The following is a 19550-nucleotide window of genomic DNA, read 5'->3' on the forward strand; positions in this document are numbered from 1 at the left end:
AGAAAATGCTTCCCTTTGTGAGTATGAATGGCATAATTATTTATTTCTTCACATGTTGTATTATTCCTGCATCATTATTGGAGATCTTAAATAATTTAGAAAGTATAGATTCTGATACAGGTTTTGAAGTTTGTAGTCATTAACTTACTTACCTTAAACCTAGTGGTTAAGACACTAGTTGGAATATTCACTCACCTTAAAAGGGTACCTGGGTTGCAGACTGACTTGAACTCCAACTCCAGCATCCAGTTGATAGAAACCTTGGTGGGGCCCCAGGCACAATAACGATGACTCCACTAAACAGGTTCCTACTATCTTTGGGGGAGGCATGGAGCAGGTTCCTGGCTCCTGGCTTCAATCCAGGGTCAGGTATCTATGTTCTTTCTGCTTCTCTAGTCTCTGCAAGAAAACAGATTGGTAAGTAAACCAAAGCTAGGTCTTTATGAGAAGATTTGGTGCTAAACCAGGAGAAATGAGAAACAGAATACACAAAGACACTTAAACTAGTACTTTACTGAAAATTATTAAGCATGAATTTAATTAGTCATAGATACCAGGATTCAGCCAAAACAGATGATTGAATTGGGCTTGGTGCAATGGCTCGATTGGCTCATCCTTCCCTAACAAGCTCCAGGATTCCACAGGGGCACCAGTGTGTGTCCTACCTGCTCTTCTTCCCATCCTGCTCCCTGCTTATGGCCTGGTAAAGCAGTGGAAGATGACCTGCACCTATTGGAGAAAGCCAAAGAAGGCTCTTGGCTTCTAATTGGCTCAGCTCCGGCGATCGCAACCCTTTGGGGAGTGAAACAGTGTATGAAAGCTCTTTTAGTCTTTCCTTCTCTGCAAAATCTGCCTTTGTGAGAAAAATTAGTAAATCTTTTTTTAAAATAGTATTGAATACAGAGATGATAAACATGCATAGAGTAAGTGCTACCAAGTGCCAGGGACCATGTTGCACATGATTACAGCTATAGAGACTGAAACTCAATGTCTGCTCTTACGGAACTTGACCCACTAGAAGTATTAGAAAAATAGGACAGTAGGCTCATTATTCTTATAACACCTATTGTCATTTGGCAATAAATACCTTTTTGGTTGATCACTCAGCCATCTTCATTTGTAGAGAAATAAAATGAAATAGCATTTGGAAATTCCAAGGTCTGCAAAGGAGTAAAAAGGCAAGACCTCAAAATGTGCTTTCGCTATTCTACATCCTTCTTACCTATTCTGTAAATGATCTTGACATCTAAATGTTATGGGGGATATGAGTATAAAATAATTATGTGGAAGTTTTATGCTCAGTACTAAAGACTTGCATAATTACATATTGCTTGAACATAAAATCATTCAACAGGAAGAAGAGAGATAAAACATTTATACAAGTATGTAATCTTAAAGCTGGGTATGAATTCAGCCAGTAAAACACTGAACTAAACATTTATATTTATTTTGGTACATTTGAAAACCATTGCCTTGTTACAGTGAACTGTCACTCTTTCAGGATTTTTCTCAAGTATCTCTTGCCATAACAGCTAAGAAACTAGGAGACATGTGTCTCTTGACTTGCCAAAATGCTGCAGAAGGAACGCTTTATTCACTGTTAGAATACATGATAAAAGCATTGAGAACAAAAATGTCATAGGAGCTTACAGACTGTGAGGGAAGAAAGAGAAGATTTGGCCAAAGTTGAGCTTCTTGACTCAGGCCTACCAGTGCAGTCAGACCTACTCCACTCCCGATGGGTTACTGTAACTCGTTCAGCATTGCCCTAATTTGAGTCGGGCAACCTGTACCTGACGCAGCAGGTAGCTCTGCAGACATCTCTAACTTTCCATTTATTACACAATTTTCTGTGTGAAGTTCTGATGAATACTTACATCAAAGCTACATTTTTTCTATCTATAATAATAAAACCAGAGATTTAAAAATAAGTTTGCTGGGTATAATTGAATACAAATAGGTGAAAATGCCTAATATGTACGATTCAATGAGTTTGCACATCATCCAAATCATGGTAAAACACATGTGTTCCCATGTTTCCTTGTAATGTTAAGAGCTCTTGATGTGAGATCTAGCGTTTTGGCGAAATTTTAAGGACATCATACATTACTGCTAACACATACTGAATTTTCAGTAGTTCTCTAGGACATACTCATCTAAAAGAACTGAAACTTTATATCGATTGAACAGCAATACCCTATTTTGCTTGACCCACAGTCCCTGGTAAGCACTGTTATATTCAAGCCAGAGGTATTTTCAATTGCAAACTGTGACAGCAGTAGAAGTGATAAAACCACATTGGATTCTAAGTCATTGAGCCCCATGGAGAACATACTGTGCTGAAATAGAACACAGCTCAAGTGCACACGGAACTCTGTACCGGACATACCCCCTACCCCCATAACTGTTAGCTGCTCCTCTTCTCTCTCAAAACTCATTGTAGGCTTTAAATTTCCTCAAGTACTGCTCAGTAAATCTTAAAAAAAAAACTATTGCTACAGCACTGCTCCACATCACCAACCTCCAATAAGTGATTTGTAGAGGAACACTGCAAAGCTGCCTTCCACCAGATGTGTTACAGGGAAACTCATGACCCATTTATTTTAAACTTCAATGGTAGTTATTATAAGTTTGAGTTTGCTATGAGAATTCAGATAATTACAGTGTAGTTGACTTAAAATTGAGTCTTCAGGTTTTATCTCATTGTGGGTTTTGTCTCATTTACATTGCAATAGTATCAGATCATTAGAACTACTTGGGCACATGTGTGGTTGTATATTATACATATATATGTATATCTCCACAGCTGTCTGTTTATACATACATGTATAGTATAATGAAATAATGAATAACTCAACTAATACTACATATTGAGTAGATAGAAGAGTTTTGGCTTTTCAAGTTAAACTGAATATAATAACATTAATACTATGCAACATGAGAATGATATTGGGGTGTTCAATTTTTTTCTAATCTTAAGAAAATTGAACAGTTCCTGAACAAAGTAAACATCCAACAAGCACTGATTTAGGTAACAATGAATAAATAGATCACTGAAAGCCGCCAGTAGCGTATACTTGAACCTACTTTGAAGTTTATTTTTATCAAAGCATTTAATCCTTCTTCTAAGCCTGATAAAATGTGAAAGAATTGGTGCAGTAGAAGCATAACTACCCTTCCTGATAGCGCTTTGAATGTCAAGCAGTTTCTAGGGCTTCAGGAAGACTTGACTTGCAATTCTCCCCCTGGCTTGTTATCCCTTCCAAGTGCACGAGGTTTATTCCTGTGAACACAGTCCTCCAGTGGACTGTGCAATGTGGACACTTTGTTTTCTTCCTTCCTGCTTTCGTTCATTTGTTAGTTTCTTTCAGGAGCCAGCAGCTGTTTAATTAACTTATTTAACAAATGTTTATTGAGGTCTTATTGTCATCAGCACTAAAGAATAGAAGCGAGAAGTCTTGACCTCACAGATCCTGGGTCAGGTTAAATACATGTATAGGTGAGAAATTACACTTCCAAATGAAAATGCAATATTAGCAATGTGCATTTCATCGTTTCAAACCAAGATGGAGACCAAATCAGCTTTGTGAGAAAAAGAGATGACAGCTGATAGCCAAGCAAGCCTTTTTTGAGATTACTTCATTTTTCTAAAAAAGATTTATTTCTTATTTGGAAGACAGTTTCAGAGAGAGAGGACATTCCATTTTCTGGTCACTTCCCAAATGGACAGAACAATGCAGGCTGGGCTTGTCTGAAGCCAGGAGCCAGGAGTTTCTTTTTCCCCATATGGGTACAGAGCCCAAACCCTTGGGCCACCTTCCATGCTTTCGTTGTTGGTGAATTAGCAGAAAGCAGGATCAGAAGTGGAGCAGCTGGGACTCATACTGCACAGTAGGCAGTGGCTTCCCCTAGCTATACCATAGCGCAGGACCTGAGATAATTTCATTTTAATGAGAGGGTAAAACTAATTGGTGAAGTTGAAGAGATAACTTATCTTCTCCAAATTCTAGTTTCTGAGATAAGTCGGTCAGACATGGTATCTGGGAGTAGGACTGCCCTGCTGGGTAGCACCATCTGTCCCCCCATCTGATGCAAAGCATGGCTAGGGCTGAGGTTGTGGGCTCATTTTTCTGCTAAGTTTTTTTGGATTTGTGACGCTGTCATCCTTGTGGCTAGAGCAGTGCAAAGCCTGTGGGGTCCCAGGCATGGGATAAAGAAGTTTCTGTCCTGAAGGCAGTATGGATGCAAACAGATACTCCACACACTCACAGTGCCACAGCTTAAAGATGGTTGGGGGACAATGTGAGATCCTTCCCTGAAGCAAAGTTTCCATGTAGCCCCCAGGTAGCAGCGTCCCTTTCCGGGCTTCAAGCCTGCGATACCTGTGGATTCATTCCATGTCCAGTGTCCCTTGGGGGTGGAGGTCTATGGGGGCTCTTCCAAGGAACTATTCTCCCCACTTCCCTCGTTTTACACCACCACCATAGCTGCTGTGCCTCTGTGTACCATGAGGACTTATAACTGCCAATCTGAGTCCCAGTATTTTAACTGGAAACTCACCTTGAAAAGTAGTTATTTATGTGGTTTAGTTCTTCCATTCTAGTATCCTTTTATTCTAGAACAGCAAGAGGTAGAAATATCCCCATCCTTCTTCTACTTCTGGCAGTTTAAGTTGTCACATAAACTGTTCCAGCTATCACTGGTTGGGAAATTCTTGCTCCAAATATTGAGTACCCAAGATAGAGAATTTTAAGAAGGCACATACACACACACACACTTGCACATTTGCACATTAATTAAGCTAACACAGTCCAACTCAAAGGAGGGAGGCTGATGATAAAACATGCATGAAAACCCTGCACAGAGCAAAAGGTTATCCTGCCTTCTAGGTTGGATCTCATGGTGCCTAGGAATTAACCAAGCCAATAATCTACAGGTGCACACTGCTGGAAGCCTTGGGAGTGAAATTGGGAGGCGGCGTGAAGACAGATCTGAATCAATGTGAGGCTCACCCTGGAACATCGTTATCCATCTGTTGGACTGTAGTACACGCTTGTCATTAATGCTTTCTCAGAGTGTGGAGTTTTCACGCTCTCCGGGAGTCACTGTGGGAGAACCAACAACGAAAAGGGGATTAAGAGACACAGTTACCAACACATATGTTTCTTGAAGCAAAATCTGATTTCTATTCACTTATTCATAACGACAAATGAAATCTGTTGAAGGACATAAGCATATGTATTCATGTATCATCTACCTATATCAGTTTATATCTGTGCTATCCATCCAACTATCATATATCTGCAGTGACCTTACAAAAAATTGGACAATTAAGTAATCGTTCAGGGTTAGATTAATTTCTGAAACTTCCCATTTATCCATGACGATTTAAAAAATGTTCCCTTTGTACTATACAGAAATAATTTTATTTGGCTTCAAATCAGGTGACAAAATCACCAAATTTAATAGCTTTAAAGCTAAGCTAATTTTGAGTGCACAATGAATCAGAATGATGTCACATAGCTCATTTCCATAAAGCAACTCAGGGCAAGCTAGGGTGTCATGAATCACAGAACTATGTGTTTTAGTTCATCAACACTTGCACTTTCTGGAATTCTAAGCATAGCTACAAGAAACATTTTTTTTTTCACATTAGAATCATCATTTAAACAGGGTTGGACAGAAATTTGAGTAGAGTTGGCAGAGCTTTCATGGCACAAGTCTTTATTTATTGCATATAAACACCATGGAGATGGTGATTATGCAGTCTACTTTAAATATTAAAGACACATTAATAGGAAAATTTCAGTGTTATTTTTGCTGCCTGTGTTAAATAAGAGCAGTGACACTTATTGATAGAAATCCAGTTTCTCCTCTGTGGTGACAATGATAATATGCATATTTTGAACCTTTATTGTCTACCATCATTCACTCCATTGCTCATTCATTGAACAAATGGTTACTGAGGGTCTACTATGTTCAGGGCTTGCCTTGAATTATTGAACATCCAAATATAAAGACTTGGATCCTGGTTTTAAGGACTTTAACATCTAATGGGGAAAACAGACAGACCTTGGGGAAATTACATTACAATCTGGTTAAGTGCCAAAATAGAGATACAGGCAGGCTGCAATTTAGGAAGGAAGAGGCAGCCCCTTAAATTATGTTGGGAAGGTCAAGAAAAACTTGCATGGGATATGTTGTCTGGATTAATACTTCAAAGGAGATGCTTCCAGATGGCTGCCCTTCAGAAGTGGAGCTCACAGGTCTGACCAAGGCAACTACGTATGCCTGGGAGAGGCAGCATGCGAGTACAGGTAAAAATCAGGCACTCAAATCATTTGATATAAAAGCAAGAGAGAAAGGAGAACAAACTGATAAAACAGAAAGAATAAAAAATTAAAGGAACTTCCATGTCTTTATAAAGAGTTCACATTTATATTATGGATTCCAGAAAAGTATAGAAAGATTATAAGAAACCATGAGATGAATTTAGTTTCAGAAGCACTTTAAGAGGTTTGTGGAAAGATGAAATTAAAAGATAAATTTATTTTGGTGCAACTTTTTTTTTTTAAATTCACAGCTTTCTTTTTTCATAGTACAGAGTCTTCATGAACTTTTGGCGATCTCTTGTATTCATTTCCATAGGGCTGCTGTAATAAAATACCATGGATTTCATGAGTTTCAACAGCACTAAAGTTTTCTCTTCACCGTTTAGTTGTTGGTTCCTTGCAGGAGGTTCAGAGGGAGGGTTTACTCCAGGCTTTCCTCTCAGCTTCTGGGGGCTAGAAACTCTCCTGGACTGGCTTTGCTTGTGTCAGCGTAACTCTCAGCCTTGAGCATCACATGCAATTTCCTGTGCGTGACTCAGTGATTCACCTCAGCCAGTTATGACTTCCTCTTCAACCAATGACATTTGGAAAAAGTGTATTTCTAAATCAGGTCAAAGTCACAGCTATTGAGCATTAGGACTTGACATATCTTTTTAGAGGCGTACAATTTAATCCATAATCGTCACTATTGCAGCAGCCACAATTGTAGTCATTTAGACTAACAGGAAAGCCGCTACAACCATCAGGGTGAATTCCTGAGAGTTCCAACAGGATCACCATGCCCATGACAGTATAGATGTTTGGAGTCATATTCAAAAGGATGCAATGATAACTTTAATGTGCAGATTAAAAAGGGGTTTATAAATAATTATTACTCCTATTTGGTTCTCAGCCTAACATACACATACACACACACACACACACACACACACACACACACACACTTTGTTAGGCCCATTTGTAAAAGGATCGTATACTCACCACTTTATTCCATTTGAAGTTATCCCTTGGAAACCCCTCTAATTGCATGATTCTCACACCCTTTCCTGTCATCTTTCTCAAAAGGCATCTTCTCACTTGAGTTTGTTTCACCTTTCCTATCACTTTAAAGTCAAAATGTGTACAGTCTGACGTGATACCTGAAAATCGTTTTTGTATCTTTCCAGGGTTGGATTGCAGCTCACTTGCTTTCCAAACAGCACACGGGTTATTCTCTTCACTAAACACAAGGACACTGAATAATGTCACTCATTAACAGCAATTCAGTTATTATTAATTCAGAGAAATTATTCAGTGCCACTAAAATCTTCACCGCTGCTTTCTGTAGCAAAGCATTGTTTCTCTTCTGGACATCACGGAATCCGCATACTTGTCCCTCCAGGAGGATTTATCCATCATTCTGTGTTTGCTTATAACTAGCTTCTAACTGGAAATGGATACACACCTGTGGGTTCATTTGTGTTGCATGTATTTTTCCAATCAATGACAGCTTACTATTTTACCAAGTGTCCAAAATATGCATATATCACATAGTTTTGGTTAAAGAAAAAGCAATAAAGGAAATAGAAAGTTTTTCTATACTACACTAGTTTCTGATCTTGCTAAGAGGGATAATTTTTTTAAAATCCTTTAGGCTGATTAACTGTAAACTTACTTTTGGGATTTAACTCACAGTGAATTCAGAAAAGTATATATATATACTTATATATATATATATATATCAAGAGTTTACTACTTCAATGGACTTGCCATATGGTTTCCTATTTAACATAGAATATGTTGAGCCTTATTATATGCAACATACCTAGTATATTGTGGGGTTCTAAGATAGATAAGATACATATTTTGTGATAATGCCAATGTGTTGAGCGACTATTGTCTACTACTGCTTTTAATTACCAATATAATCCATTTGGAGATTTAATTGATACATTTGTTTACATTTATACAGGCTGTTATGGTTAATTTTCTGTGTCAGCTTGGTTAGGCTAAGGGATGCTCAAATACATAGTAAATACTATTTGTGGAAATGTGTGAAATCTCTGGAAGGCATAGAATTTGTCTCACGAGGTTGAGTAAAGTCAACATTTCACAATGCAGTTGGCAGCATCCATGGAAAAGCTGGGCAGCAGAGAAACGGGAAGAGTGAATTTTCTTCTGCTTGAGGTGGGACACTTGTTTTCTTCTCTGAGCCAATGTCATACCTGAATCTTGGATTTTTGTGTTCCAGTTGAGTTATAGCAGCATTCCTGCATCTCTGGATTGCAGATAGAAGTCTGGAACTTTCTGGCCTCTGTAAACACATGGTGACAATCCTAATTTTTAAAAAAATCAGCATAAAATCCATTTTGTGTCTCTAAAGAACACCAGCTGATGTAAACCTACATTGGTCTGCCTTCTCTGCAAATGTTTCTGATTAAACAAAACCCCCCAAATCTTTCTTTCCTTGCTCATGAGTCTGTGTGTAAGCCATCAGAGCTTCATTCTGCACTGCCCGTGGTTCAAACGTAGTTAGCATCTTATTCTTTAATCAGTGACTTCTCAGGAAATACTTTTTGCTTTTAACAGGAAGTCTAGGAAACTAAGTTAATATATGCTAATACTTTTAAGACCTCTGCTTTTATCATGATGTTGCACCTCCTGAGAGCCAAAGTAAATCATATGGTTAAGTTTAAAATCACTGAGATGGGAAGGTATATTCTACCCTGTCTAGGGGAAGGCCCAATGTTGCCAAAGAATGACAATTGGGAATAATCCACCAGCAAAAAGATCATAAAATGTTTAGAACGTTTTATAATATATACCAAAAACATAACAAATTTTAAATATATTCATAACAACTGTCTATCTTCCTCTTTTAGCATCTGCATCTCCAGGAATATTCTATTCACTACTGCCGCCCAAATGTCCTTTTGTTGTGTCTGATCATCCCACACAAAGTGCGATTTTAGTCTTACTTCCTCATTGTTATTGATATTAGGTATGAAACTCTCAATATGTCCACTACTCATTTCATCTACCTAAAATATTTCACATAAATTTGCAATTGAAACAGTCACAACTCCAAGATCTTGTCACCCCAGTTGCACCTGATAGCACTCCTCAACATCACAGTCCTTCAACACTCAGCATCTACTATGGACGACATTGTCTCTCCTCCTCACATCAGATCCATGCTCAAGTCCTAACCTGCACCGTATTATGGATCCTTATAAGGAGATAATAAAGCCTAAATGAACTTATGAGTGGGACCTTAATTCAGTAGAACTGATGTCCTTAATGAAAAGAATTAAAACCAGCGGGGGGTTCCTTTTTAATTCTTCATCTCTCTCTCTCTCTCTCTCACACACACACACACAGCTCTCCTATGCTCCTGGATATAGACATTGAAAGGACTACTCAAGGTCTGAGCTGGAAAGTGACCATCTGCAAGCTGGCGAGAGCCCTTACCAGAAACAAGTTCAGCTGGCTATCTGATCTTGGACTTCCAAGCATGGAGGAGATGAAGGAGATAATGACAGTCTGGGCTGAGCAATATAGTATCTTATTTTCATTATTGTCATAATCTGCTAAGTTTTCCTAGAATGACATCATGGCCAGAACTGCGGCTAACCTGCCTCCATAGAAATTGGCACCATGACTGATAATCTCCATGTGCACTTCTATAAGAGCTAACATTTGCTATGTACACAGGACACATACATGCCTACAATCTAAATGTACATGTGAGTTTAATAGCCATATATTATTATTACCTGGTTAAAGGTTTAGATGTATCATCTAAGTCTAACCAGGCTGCTATAGCAACATATCTTCAGCTGGAGCGCTTACAAATTACAGAAATTTCTTTCTCACAGTTCTGGGGGCTCAGAAGATGAAGATATGAGAAGAATCCATGCTCGGTGAGGGCATGATCCTCCTGTATGCGCCTTGTAGACATCCTCCCACGAAGGAAGGCACGGACGTGCTCCGTCACGCTCCTTTCATGGAGGCAATCATCTCACTGCTGAGCGTAGAGTCTCATAATCATGTGCCTGGAGCACAAGTGCCACGGGTTTTACTGTTCAAACTGTAAGGGAGTACAAACATTCAGACCATGGCAAGAGGCTTGGTTATAGACATCTAACCATTTTCTGCAGTTTGGTAACCAAAGCAACTCTTGCTTCTACTTGAGTATAGACATTTTGACTATTTTTTTTTTGTCTTCAAAAGTAAATCCTGCAGTTGGTTCATCACGTTGCAATCATGAAAAGTGTGTATCAGATCCTCCCTGGGTTGTGGTTCTTGCTCATGCAAGCAACTAGACGCGATTTTGTCTACGCCCAAGGTCATGTTTTCTGTTTCATAGTAAGCTGGTTCATTTTTCAACATTCAAGGTCATCATTATCAAAATCTCAGGGTTGATTCTCTGGCACAAAGGTTGTGAAGCACACTTTTTCATTCATCTGTGGATGCTAGAAATTATTGCACATGAGGTGCTGATTGGTCAGAAATACTTTTCAGATTTAATTATAGGTTCAAAACAATAGAATGTTTTAATATCTCAGTTGCATATTTGCAACATTTAGTCTCCTATATCTAACATACAAATATAATTGATTTATTGCAGCAAATAACAATATCAATGGATTTCATTTTATAACAATGTATTTTATGAGAGCTGAATATTGAGTTCTGTTTTGCTGTTTGACAATGACCTTAAAGTTGACTGAGATCTGCCTTGAAGTATTCCATGGGCATGTTAAAATTGGCATTTAAGGAACAGATTTATTGTTTGCTGATGAGATATTTCCTTTTATGTGAGTATAGTATCTAGTTGTTCAGTTTTGACTTTTTGTCTAAGGTCAAACACAGGATCAATTTAAAATTTTATAAGTCCCTGTCTAAAGCTCTGTCCTACCGTAACCATGATGATCTACAAGGCTGCTTCCATCTCTCATTTCAATATAGGAAAGCTCTATTAGAATTTTAGGTGACAAATTGCTTGCAGCATGAAGCTGCAAAAAACAAATTAGAGAACTCCATAGCAGTGTTGTTAGGGCATTCTTGCTACCTATCAAATGGTAGAGTTTAAAATCAGTTGGATTATATAAAATGCATTTTTCAGCTCCAGCTCATGTTTCTTCTTCCCATGAAAAATAAGGAAATTGAATGCAACATGGGTATGAAGCAAATCAAAATGGTTAAAATATTGAAGAACTGAAGACCTTTTCTTTAAGATCTAACCCGTCAGAAATTTCTTACTGCCATAGGTTTCTGTAGTTGTTAACATGTACGGGAAATGCCTTCCTTTTAGAAATGGGATGACAATTTATGAAAAATATGTGAGTCACATTTACCCAGTACACAAATGAGATACTTTGACAAGTAATGTCCTTTTCACAGCAGCATTAACTTTGTCAGGAAAGTGCCTTGCCCTTTCTATCTTTCTGTTTCTTTTGCTCACATACTTGCTAAAGACTCAGTCCCTAAGCGCCTACTGTCCTTGTTCTTCTCACCCACCCACCTGGCCACACTGCCGCCCCAGAGCTGTCTCAGCGCTTCAGTCTTATCATCAGATTATCCACAAAACTCCAGCTGAGATTCCTCTTTTTATTATTCATCTAATTTCTTGAAGACCCTGCAGCTCATGTTACTCCATATTAATTACATTGTTTTAAATTCCCTTTACTTAGCACTAATCTCAGTTCTTATATGATCAATATTTTTAGAGATCCAATATTAACCTGTTATTTCAGGTTCCAGTGCTATTTGGAGTCACTGTGTCCCTTATTCCATCTTAACTACTTACAAAGTTGACTGTTTGTTTAGGACAAAGCTCTTCTCATTTTCTTTCATTTACAGTAACATCACCATCCTGAAGCTCTTAACATCCCTTGTATGTTGATATTATCCCTGTAAAATTAAAAATTTCAGATCTACTCCAACCCATCCTACATACTAATCCTCTGTTCATCTTGTTGCAAAACTTAGTTCCCGATGTTGGCTCACTCTACTTCTAGCTGATAAAGTCTTTACTGTTCACATGGCCAAAATGTCTGTTAAAAATACATTTCCTAGTTTTCTTTCCAATATAGTCTCTTACTATTTCCCTAAACATCTCTGGTTGATTCACAATCTCCTGGGCATTGCCAATTCTTGAATTATTTTCATTTTTCAGACGACCCCAGGACGTGCAAACCTGTGTATATCCCTCTCAGATCCCTCTGAGTGACGGATTATTCTTGTACACCACTTACTGTGTGTCACATGTCTTCAGTTCATGGAAAAACAACATAGTCTCTCTCTGTCTCTCTTTCTCTCTCTTTCTCTCTCTTTCTCTGTGTGTGTGTGTGTGTATTGCGACGTTCTGGAGTGATGACACTATCATTACTATTATGTAACATGATATTCAGGGTGTACATATCTCAGGGTTTAGAGGTCACTGAGGTGAGGCAGATGGTGGCCTTCAGCCATAAGAACCACAGGAGACAAGCTGGTGAGGAATGTGTATCTATTCAGCCCAAGTTCCAGGTTTATAAAGGTTTAAGAAAAGGGAGTGGTGAGAGAGCATTTTCAGGTAGTCCCTTCACTCAGTAACGACACTGTGATAGGGTAGGAGGCAAGCCTAGTCCTGTTGACCTTCCAATCATGTCAGAATACACCTTAGACCAGGGCAGGTAAGTTCCAGGTCATGCCAACCAGGTAGCAGGCAGAGGCCCGGGGGCAATTTCCCACATACATAGTTTACTGGACAGACAATGACATCGATGATATTGTCCATGTGAGAATGTGGCTGTCATAGAAACAATTTTATGGTCAATAATATCGGGTTCCTCCCATGCTCTTATTCATCATTTCTCATATTTTCCCAAACCTCAGTTTAATTTGGCTCAGGGTGAGATTTAGATAGTCAGAGACAATGAAGGAAATGTTAATACTTCAGTATTTGAAAAGGTATGGAAGAAAGGACAGAGGTCGGTGAGCAGGAAACAAAGTTGTGAGAATAAAAGCATGGCCAGGTGGGAACTGAGTTATAAACACAATCAATGTAATATATCAAGATTGAAAACAAATGTTCATAAACTAGAAAGGGATGTTCTACAATTACACAGTGGAAAACAACACAACTATGTAAAGAAATAGCTACAACCTAAATCTCACAGGCAAAAATTAATACATATTGTATGTTTTTCAATTTATGCTAAATTTCAAAAAACCCAGATTAATTTATCACTGTAGACAAAAAATTGTTACCTCTACTGGGTATTTACAGGAATAAGGCATGGAAAACATTCTAATACACTAAAAATGTTCTAAATCTTGGCCTGCATTGTAACTATATACATGTAAACAAATGTAAAAAGTGAGCTCTTGACTATAGATTATATTCAGGAAGGAAGCAAAAGAGAAAAATAAGATGTAGAACAGAATAAATTATGCACCAGTGAAACATCACAGTCATTTCCCACTGTTTAGACATAATTTAAATGTTATCAAGAAAAGATAACATCAGGTACAGATCACCTGTGCTCAACTGAGGCTAAGAATGACTGCTTCCTTGGAAGGACTAAAGCTCAAGATAGATTTGCCTTGTCTTGAATTTTCTGCCATAAGCACATATAACAATTAGACACAGACGTATGAGCCTCAGGAACTAATTACAATATAGCTATGGTAAAGGAGGATTATTAATGTTCCACATAATTAAATCACTGATGATTTAGAAACACTTTTCATATTGTTATCATCATCATCACAACCATTCAATACATGGTAGCTATTATTTTCTGGCAAGTACTGTGCAACACATTCCAAATGTGTTATCTCATTTTGCTCCCAGAGCTGCTCTGGAAGTTTGACAATACTACGTGTAATTTAATGACAAGGTGACTGAAGGTAAGAAGTAACTTTCTCATTAACACAAACAATAAGTGGCTGACCCAATAGGTAACACATGTCGTCCTAAGGGCAAAGCTTGCATCTGCTTAACTGTTCTAACGCCTTAAGACCCTTGGGTAGTAAATGTAAATGTGGACAGAAGCACTTTGGGAATAAATATTATAATAATAGCTCATAATATTTCTTTCCTTTTGCCCTTTTGTAAGAATATAAAGAATAAAGCTATAGTTATATAAGGAAAGGGCACACAAAGTTAATGTGCTGCAGAATAAAACAGATAAGTTTAACCACAGACCTTTTCTAAGGGTGGGCTTCAGAAAATTAACTAGCGAAGAAAATCTTAAAATTCAAATTTCAGAAAGAAAGAAAAAATCTGCCAGGAGAAATATCTACGAAACAAAGGCGACAGGATGATAAAAGTAAATTTAAAATGTGAGTAAATATCAAAAATGTTTTTCTCAAAAAAGCTTGGTAATTATGTTGAATTTCAAAGTGCAAATAAAACCATTCTGAATAATAACCTACGAGGCAACTTTTAAAACAGTCTGTAGTCATATTATTTGGGAAGATAGTAAAGCTATTTGATGTCATTAGAGATATAAATTGTAATAATTTAAGGGATAATATAGAGGGAAGAGAATAACAAGCACAAGAGGAAAGCAGACAAAATATTTCAGGAAAAAATAGGATGGACAGCAGAAAAAGGTCCAAGGAGGAAAATGAATCCAAATATAATACTAAGTATAAATGTATGAAAATTATTAAAAGAAAGAAGCACCTTATCATTATGGCAGAGATGGTTAAAATACTCCCTACAACTAATTCTCCCTTATCTTTGGGTTTTAAAACGATATCACTCTAAAGCTTCCCTAAGGAGCTATTACTGATTAAGCTTCAGTAAGTGAAATGTGAACAAAGTACAATTTCTAAAGTCTCTATACAAAGCCCTCACCGACACGGATTTCTACCACACAATGCATTCTTCCTATGAAGGAATGCCACGATTATCATATAAGGAATAACCAAGTTCCTATTGTGTCTAGTACACTATTTATGCACAGTCGCACCTCTATTCCCACTGGTTGTGAATTCAGTAAACTGTGAATTAAAACTTGATAGGAACTAAGATCTTCCTCCATCCAACAGTCACTCCCCAAACTGTCACAATGGTCAGGCCTGCGTCAGGCAGGGGCTAGGAGACAGAAACTCCATCCTGCACACATAGGTGGCAAAGGTCCAAGGGCATTGCTTTGCTAGGTTCTCTGGCAAAGAGCTGGATCATAAACGGATCAACCAGGATCCAACAGGGTACTCTGCTATAGGAGGGTTCAGAAACAAACAGCCGCTTAACTTGCTGTGCCGCAATGTCAACCCCATTCCCAACAATAGTGAACATGAAAATTGGGTGAGCATTTCTGTGTAGCGGGCAAAACCACTGCCTGCAACACTGATACCCCACAGGACACCAGTTCCTGTCCCGGTTGCTCCACTTCGTATCCACTCTAATGACCTGGGAAAAGTACTAGGGGTTCAGTGCTTGGGCCTCTGACAACGCATGGAGGAGACCAGGATGCAGGTTCTACCTTTTGGCTTCATCCTGGCCATAGCCTGGCCCTTGCAGCCATTTGAGGAGGGAAATAGAAAAACAAAAAATGGAGATTTTCCATCCACTAACTCCTGACTTTCAAATATGCAAAAATCTTTACAACTCACACAGAAAGAGCATACTGCAAAGAAGGACAGGAAAAGAGAAGATGAAATACAAATTTCACAGCCAAAACTAGTTTATTCAAAGGAATAAACTCAGAGATGGCAAATATGTGGTAGAGGGCACCAGAATTTTCTTTCAGGCTACATACATACAGTGTAAGGCCATGGTGGGCTGAGGGGCATTGTGTGGGTCTGAAATGACTTGGGGGGCCTTTCAAACTTGGGGTCTGCTCTGTCGCATAGACAGGGTGTTCTAACTGAGCTGTCAGGGGGAGACTCAAGAGCGTAGGGGTGGGGCTGGTGGTTGGTAAGATGACAAAGAAGCCTCTCAGGAGCCGGGCTGAGGTTTGCTTCCAGTCATGCAGGAAGGGCAGGAAAATAATTCTAAATGTTGTCCTTATTCCCTCACATGTTATTTGAGAATTCTGCGATAGTAACGGTAGTTGACACAGAGGAAAAATGGGGAAGACTGAAGAATGATTCATGACAAGTTTTCCATTTATTCCTTTTCCTTATTACCCATTTTTTTTAAAGGTTTATTCATTTTTATTGGAAAGGAAGATACACAGAGAGGAGGACCAATAGACAAGAGCTTCCATCCGATGGTTCACTCCCCAAGTGGCCACCATGGTCAGAACTGAGCTGATCCGAAGCCTGGAGTTTCCTTCCGGTTGCACGTGTGGGTGCAGGGTCCCACAGCTTTGGGCCGTCCTCCACTGCTTTCCCAGACCACTAGCAGGGAGCTGGATGGGAAGTGGGGCCACTGGCATTAATCCGGTGCCCATGTGGGATACTGGCATGTTCAAGGCGAGGACTTTAGCCACTATGCTATTGCGTTGGGCCCTACCCATATTTTTAAAAAAGATTTATTTCATTTGAAAGGCAGATTTACAGAGTAGGGGAGATTAAAAGAGAGATAGAGATCTTCCATCCACTGCTTCACTCCCAAATGACCAGGATGGCTGGAGCTGATCCAATCCAAAGCTAGGAGCCAGGAATCTCTTCTGCGTTTCCCAAAGGGATGCAGGGTCCTAAGACTCTGGGCCATCCTCCTTTGCTTTCCTAGGCCAAAAGCATGGAGTTGGATCAGAAGTGAAGTCAGGACTCAAAGCAGCACCCATTCTGAATGTTGGCCCTTGTAGGTGAGCCATCACACCCGCCACTAGCACCCACATTTTGCCCTTAGTATCACAGCCATGGATACTTGCAGAAGTTATTTCACTTGGGCCAGATACCTGGAATAAAGAACTCAGCCACCATGAAGCTTAGGAGAGACGGTCTCATTTCTTTTTTTCCCCCTCAACCAGTGCTGCTCTAGAATTTCTCCAATAGAAGAGCTGCACCGAGGAAGAGACATAGTCACAGTGCTTACAACTCCACAGAAAATCCATTTCTTCAATAAAAATAAAAGCAAAAAAGAGGAAGAGGGTTTTATAGTTCTTTCTCTCTCTCATTACTTTGCCCTGAATGTGATACAGATTTTGTGGAACTGTGCAGCAGTGTAACCGCAAGGGAAAACAGACTTTACCAGGTTTTAGGAGTCCAAGGCAGAGTGAAACCCCCACGGAACTGACAAACAGAGAAGCAAATGGCTTCGTTCGAAACATGAACTGAAGCAGAGGAAAGCTTCAGCTCCAAGCTGACCCAGAGCAGCATGTTGGGGCATGACACAAGCTCACTGCAGTTCTTGATCAGACCCACAGTCCTCTACGAACGGCCCCTTGTGGCATGGAGCAAATGCAGCACAGCCTTGGAAGCAGGACTGAGCTCTCAGCACAGGGGTGGGCAGGGGTGGCTCAGCCTGTCTTGCCCTTGGCTTTAGGGAGAAATGGTTCAGTCTTTCATCACTGCAGGGGATGGTAGCTAGCTGCGATTTTTCATCAACATCCTTTATCACATTGAGGGAATTTGTCTCTCCAGTTTGTTAGCTTCTCCAACACCTGTATCACTGTTGGATCAGAAGTGGCACATCAGGGACATGAACAGCACCCATATGGGATGCTGCCACCTCAGGCAGTGGATTGCTGTTATGCTGCGATGCCAGCCTCTAATGTTTTTATTGTAAAGAATACTGATACTTGTCAGACACATTTTCATCTACTGAAATCATTATGCTTTCTCCTACTTTCATATGTTAATGTAGTGTTTTCTAGAGATCGAGTCTTGTACATTGCAAAGCCCTGGAATTCTTGCGCTAAACACCTTGGTCATCATGTTTAGTCCTCTTAGAATGCTGTTGGATTAAGTTTGATATTATTTTAAAAATGTTATTTATTTAAAAGGAAGACAGTGAGAGGATTCACATCTACTGGTTCAGTCCCCAGGTGCTAACATTCGCCTGGCTTAAGTGGGAGCTGGTGACTCAAGCTGGGTCTCTTGTATTGGTGGGAGGGACCCAGCTCCAGCTAGCCCAGCAATCCTTGTTGCCTCCCAAGGTCAGTATCAGCTGGAAGCTGGTGTCAGAATCCAGAGCTGGAACGTAAAGCCAGGTGCTTGGATGTGTTATGACAGGTGCCTTCACCACTAGGCTAACTGTGTCCCTGCTAGGACGCATCAAGATGCAGGCTGGCCATGTTACACCCAGCTACAAAGCAGTAATTTGGAGGGATTCTCACTCCATCCACTGAAGGCTGAATTATTTGAAATTGTGGTGGGTCCATTTAAACAGAGCTACTGAGAGTTGGCAATAAGTATTTAATCTGTAAAATGTCAATATTAATTAGAACAGACAAAATTTGGCACTTACAATTATAGAAAAATACTTCAATAGCAAATTTTGAAAGACTTTAAAAAGGTCAGTTTTTTTGAGACAAGAGAGGGTGAACACTGCATTGACTCCTGTGTGAAATGTCCCAATTAAAATTTATTGATATCGGGCCTGGCGCGGTGGCGCAAGTGGTTAAAGGTCCTCGCCTTGCACGCCCGGGATCCCATATGGGCGCCGGTTCTAATCCTGACAGCCCCGCTTCCCTTCCAGCTCCCTGCCTGTGGCCTGGGAAAGCAGTCGAGGACGGCCCAGAGCTTTGGGAACCTGCACCCGCGTGGGAGACCCGGAAGAGGGTCCTGGCTTCGGACCGGCATAGTATCGGCCGTTGCGCTCACTTGGGGAGTGAATCATCGGACGGAAGATCTTCCTCTCTGTCTCTCCTCTCTGTATAGCTGCCTTTCCAATGAAAAAATAATAAAAATAAATCTTTAAAAAAAATTTATTGATATGAAGTTTAAAATAATCAGCTCTCTAATCACTTTCAGACTTTTTCTCCTTTGAAATGAAATATTTTATGCAGTTTCACAGTGAATGAGATGACGCCTCTCCAATTCGTGCAGATCTGTAAAACTGCACATGTTTTTCCTTAGTGCTCAGAATTCATCAAAACTTGAGCTAGAGATCGGATTCCACACGCTCTACAGAGAATTGAGCACAGCATGCCTACCGATACACTAAGTTCATATAATATATATATATGAAGAATTGAGTGATGGTCTAGCGACTAAAGTCCTTGCCTTAAATGTGCCAGGATCCCATATTGATGCCGGTTCTAATCCCGGAGGCCCTGTTTCCCATCCAGCTTCCTGCTTGTGGCCTGGGAAAGCAGTGGAGGATGGCCCAAAGCCTTGGGACCCTGC

The sequence above is a fragment of the Ochotona curzoniae genome, unplaced genomic scaffold, assembly GCF_017591425.1.
Source record: "Ochotona curzoniae isolate NIBS_2020 unplaced genomic scaffold, NIBS_Ocur_1.0 contig_43, whole genome shotgun sequence".
Classification (NCBI taxonomy): Eukaryota; Metazoa; Chordata; class Mammalia; order Lagomorpha; family Ochotonidae; genus Ochotona; species Ochotona curzoniae.